Source organism: Octodon degus, unplaced genomic scaffold (assembly GCF_000260255.1).
Source record: "Octodon degus isolate 3935 unplaced genomic scaffold, OctDeg1.0 scaffold00050, whole genome shotgun sequence".
Taxonomy (NCBI): domain Eukaryota; kingdom Metazoa; phylum Chordata; class Mammalia; order Rodentia; family Octodontidae; genus Octodon; species Octodon degus.
Genome location: NW_004524626.1, coordinates 13336899 through 13342612, shown reverse-complemented (window position 1 = coordinate 13342612; position 5714 = coordinate 13336899). Strand labels below are relative to the sequence as shown.

The 5714-nt window shown below is 35.1% G+C and overlaps 1 protein-coding gene across 1 annotated transcript in view; it reads left to right on the top strand.

Moving 5' to 3' along the window:
- The window catches only part of LOC101563650 (zinc finger protein 699), a 959136-nt gene that overhangs the window by 461790 nt on the left and 491632 nt on the right, over positions 1–5714 (top strand). The window lies entirely within an intron of this gene.

The window sequence follows — 5714 nt, the reverse complement described above, 5'->3', positions numbered from 1 at the left end:
ATCAATAAAACTTTGAAAAGAAATAAAAGGAAGAAGACTTGGCAAAGAAGATGTTAAATTATCTTTATTTACAGATGACATGATACTTTACTTGTAAGACGCAAAATACTCCAAAAAGAAGCGACTGCAATTAATACAGAAATTCATTAGCATAGCAGGTTATAAAGTCAATACCCAAAAGTCAATAGCATTCCTCTACACAGACAACAAACACACTGGGAGGGAAATTATACAAACAATACATTTTGCCATAGCACCGAGGAAAATGAAATACCTTGAAATTAATCTAATTAAAGAAGTCAAAGATCTTTTCAAGGAAAATTACAGTACTCTGAAAAAAGAGTTCATAGAGGATTTCACAAAATGGAAAGATATTCCATACTCTTGCATAGGAAGAAACAATATTGTGAAGATGGTCATACTCTCAAAATTGCTGTACAGATTTAATGCAATCCCTATCAGACTACCACCGACATACCTCATAGACATAAATAAATCATTCCTGAAATTTATCTAGAAAAAAAAAACCTAGAATAGCAAAGTCAATTCTGGGCAATAAAGACAAGGCAGTAGCTATTACAATTCCTGACTGGAAATTATAGTACAAGCCTACTGTGATAAAATCGGCATGGTACTTACAACAAAATAGACCTGAGGTACAGTGGAATAGATTAAAAGACGCTGAAGCCCCTAAAAAAACACTCAGCCACCTTATCTTTGACAAAGGGTCTAAACATACTCACTGGAAGAAAGATAGCCTCTTTAACAAATGGTGCTGTAAAAACTGGCTCTCTACATGGCGAAAACTCAATCTTGAGTTTCAGTTACAGGTGTATCACCATGCATTAATCTAAAGTCAAAATGTATTAAAGATTTAAACATTAAAGCAGGGACACTAAATCTTCTGGAAGAGAAAGTGGGAGGAACTCTTGAATACATAGGGACAGGCAAAGAGTTCATGAAAAGAAATCAAATCGCATAGGAAAAAGTTGAAAGAATTAAAAACTGGGACCTGCTCTTACTTAGAAATTTTTTTCACATCAAAAGAAATTAGCAACAAAGTGAAAGGTTAACCCAAAAATTTGGTGAGAATCTTTTCAATTAACTGTTAGATTAAAAAATCTTCTGAAGATTCTCAGGATCATTGCCCATCTTCTACATATAACTGTATGGCTAGACTTAGTCATGTTTTCTAGCTCTTCTCCTTTCCCTCTCTTGATTAGTCCTTGAGATCCTGCTTTCATTTTACTTGTATTATACGTTCCTATTTGTATTTATTCTTTTGAGTTCTTATACTAGGGAGACTATATGATATTTACACATGTGTGTCTGGTTTATTTCACGTATAAGTATATGTTCAAATGGCATACAGTTCAATATAAATGCTTTGAGTTTATCATTCATAATAGCTAAATAATACACCATTGTATAAAAATACCACATCTATTACAACCATTCCTCAGGTGATGCGCATCTTGGTAGGTTCCAAGATTTGGCTATCACAAATTGTGCTGCTATAAACATAGGCACACATATATCACTATGATGTGATGTTTTCAGATCCTCTGGGAAAATTCCCAGTAGAGGAACAGCTGGTTTCAATGGGATTTCCAGACCAACTTTTCACAGGAATCTCAGTGCTGATTTCCATAATGGTTGCACCATTCTACATAACCTCCAGCAGTGGAGAAGGGTTCTTTTTTCCCAACAGCCTCTCCACCATTTGTTGTTGAGTGATTTCTTTATGATAGCCATTCTTTCTGGGGTGAGATGATATCTCAAAATTGACTTAATTTGCATTTTGTTGATGTCTAGTGATGTGGAGCATTTTTTCATATATTTATTCGCTTCTTTAATTTCTTCCTCAGAGAAGTGTGTGTTCATCTCAGATGCGCATTCCTGGATTGGGTCTTTAAATTTGGGGGCCCTAGTGTTTTTTGGTTCTTTATACATTCTAGAGAGCAGACATTTGTCTGAGTACTTATTTCTCATCATTTTTCCAAATTTGTGGGTTGCCTCTTCACTTTTTTGGTAATTTCTTCGATGTGAAAAACTTCTCAGTAAGATCAGGTTCCAGTTGTTAGTTCTTTCACCTGTTTGCCGTGCAATTTGATTTCTGTCCATGAACTGTTTGCCTATCCCTAAGTCTTCAAGAGTTCCTCCCACTTTCTCTTCCAGGAGATTTAGTGTCTCTGCTTTAATGTTTAGATCTTTAATCCATTTTGACTTTAGTTTAGTGCATGGAGATAGACCGGGGTCAAGTTTGACTTTTCGGCATGTAGAGAGCCAGTTTTTCCTGCAGCATTTGTTAAAGAGGCTATCTTTCTTCCAGTGAGTATGTATGGCCCCTTTGTCAAATACAAGGTGGCTGAGTGTGTTCATAGGAGCTTCAGCATCTTCTATGCTATTCCATTGATTCTCAGGTATATTTTGTTGCTAGTACCATCCTGATTTTATCAAAGTAGCCTTGTGGTACAATTTCAAGTCTGGAATGGTAATGCCTCCTGCCTTGTCTTTATTGCCCAGAATTGCCTTTGCTATTCTATGTTTTTTCTGGTTCCAGATAAATTTTAGGAATGATTTCTCTATGTCTGTGTTGTATGTCGGTGGAAGTCTGATAGGGATTGCATTAAATCTGTACAGCAATTTTGGGAGTATGGCCATCTTTACGATGTTGGTTCTTCCTATCAATGAGCATGTAAAATTTTTCCTTTTTCTGAAATCCCATACTATCTCTTTTTTCAGAGTACTGTAATTTTCCTTGAAAATTTCTTTGACTTCTTTAGTTAGATTAATTACAAGGTATTTCATTTTACTCAGTGCTATTGCAAAAGGTATTGTTTTTATCATTTCCCTCCCAGTGTTTTTGTTGTCTGTGTAGAGGAATGCTATTGACTTTTGGGTATTGACTTTATAACTTGCTATGCTACTGAATTTCTGTATTAATTCTAGTAGCTTCTTGGTGGCGTTTTTTGAGTCTTCCAAATAAAATATCATGTCATCTCAAAATAAAGATAGTTTAACTTCTTCTTTGCCTATTCTTATTCCTTTTATTTCTTTCTCTTGTCTAATGGCTGTAGCTAATGATTCTAGAAATATATTGAGTAGGAGTGGTGATAGAATGCATTATTGTCTTGTACCAGATTTAAGAGTAAAAGACTACAGATTTTCCCATTTAGGATTATGTTAGCTGTTGTGTTTTCATAAATGGCTTTTACCCGATTGAAGTAGAAGCCATCTATTCCAATTTTCTGTAGGAGTTTGAATATAAATGAGTGTTGGACTTCGTCAAAGCCTTGTCTGCATCAATGGAGATGATCATGTTGTTTTAAGTTTTCACTCTATTGATATAGTGTAATATATTTATAGATTTTCGAATATTGAACCATCCTTGCATCCCTGGGATGAATCCTACTTTTTCATGGTGTCTAATGTTCCTGATGATTTGCTGTATTCTATTTGATAGGATTTTATTGAGGATTTTGGCATCTATGTTCATGAGGGAGATAGGCCTGTAGTTCTCTTTCTTAGTTGCATCTTTCCCTGGTTTTGGTATCAGTATAATATTTGCCTCCAGGAATGATTTTGGGAAGATTGCTTCCTTTTGCATTTCATGGAAGTGTTTGAGGAGTATAGGGACTACATCTTCTTTAAATGTCTTGTAGAATTCAACTGTGAATCCATCCAGACCTGGACTTTTCTTTGCCGGTAAGTTTTTAATTACATCTTGCATTTCATTGGTTGTCATTGGGCTATTGAGAGTGGTTATATCTTGTCGATTCAGTTGTGGTAATTTGTACCTTTCTAGGAATCTGTCGATTTCTTCTATATCTTCTATTCTGTGAGAGTAAATATTCTCAAAGTAGCTATTGATAATCTTCTGAATATCCACTGAGTCTGAGGTAATTAAACCCTTTTTATTCCTTACTGCTTGAATTTGAATTTTTTCTTTCCTCTCTTTGATGATGTTAGCTAGGGGCTTATCGATTTTATTTAATCTGTCAAAGAACGAGCTTTTTGCTTTTTTAATTCTTTGAGTTGTTTTCTTCATCTCAATTGAATTAATTTCTACTCTAATCTTTATGATTTCTTCCCGTCTTTGGGCTCTGGGTTTGGTTTGCTCTTCCTTTTCTAGTTATTGAAGGTGCAGCATTAGGGTATTTATTTGTTCCCGTTCAGTTTTCTGAATATGTGTGTTCACAGCTATGAATTTCCCTCTGAGAACTTCTTTCATCGTATCCCATAATTTCCGATAAGTTGTGATTGTTTTGTAGATTTTGTTGAATTTCTGTTTAATTTCCTCCTTGACCCTTTAGTTGCTGAGTAGGGTGTCATTTAATTTACATTTATTTTATGGTTTATTTCTGGTTTCTTTTGTCATTTATTTCCAGTTTCATTAAACTATGGTCAGATAATATGAATGGGCTAATTTCAGTTTTCTTACATGTACTTAAGCATGATCTATTAACCAGTATGTGTTCTATTTTAGAAAACGACCCATGTGCATCTGAGGAAAATGTGTGTTCAGCTGTATTTGGGTGAAACACTCTGTATATGTCCACCAATGCCATTTGTTTCAAGTTCTGGTTCAGTTCTGTTATTTTATTGCTAAGTTTTTGTCTGGTTGACCTATCTTTTGGAGATAAGGGTGTGTTAAGGTCTCTTGTTAACATTTTGTTATTGGATACTAGATTTTTCATGTCCATTAAGATTTGCTTTATATACTTGGTTGCTTCCGTGTTTGGTGCATACATATTTATGAGTGTTGCCTCTTCCTGTTGAATTTTTCCCCTAACCCCGTATATAATGGCCTTCTTTATTTCACTTCCTCATTGTTGGTTTTAAGTTTAGACTTTCTGAGGATAAGATTACTACCCCTGCTTTTTTCTGATGTGCTGGGGCATGTAGTATTGTGTTCAACCCTTTGACTTTCAGCCTATGCATGTCTTCAGGAGTTAAATATATTTCTTGTATACAGCATATAGTTGGATTTTGTTTCCTAATCCACTGTGCCAGTGTAGTTCTCTTAAGTAGTGAATTGAGTCCATTTACATTGATAGTTAGAATTGAGACGTATTGACTTATGGTTCACATGTTATTTACCTGTTGTCATTTACTCCTTTTTCTCCTGTATTTAATTGCTTACCCTAATTTGTTGGTTGCTTCTGATCTCATGCGTGGAGTTCTGATCATATCTAGAACATCTTTCAGTAGCCTGTGTAGGGTTGGCTTTGTCATAATTAAATTCTTTAACTTTTCTTTTTCATGAAAGCATTTCATTTCTCCATCAAACTTGAAAGAGAGTTTTGCAGGGTATAGTAGTCTAGGCTGTAATTTGTTTTCATAGAGGACTTGAGGTGCTCTGCTCCATGCTCTTCTTGCCTGCATGGTTTGTGAAGAGAAGTTGGCCGTAATCCTGATGGTTTTCCTTTGAACGTGATCTGCTTCTTTTCTCGAGCTGGTTGTAATAAATTATTCTTGTGCTGAATTTTTGGAATCTTGACTATTATATGTCTTGGTGTGTTTTTCATTGGGTTGAGGTTACTTGGCGCTCTGTATGCTTCGGTTACCTGAATGTCAGATTCTTTCCTCATATTTGGGAAGTTTTCTGCTATTACTTCTGCCCATATTTTTTTTAATGTCATTTGTATTGACTCCTTCTTTCTCATTGATGCCTAGTAGTCTCACATTGTTCATCTTTGCATCATCTTGCA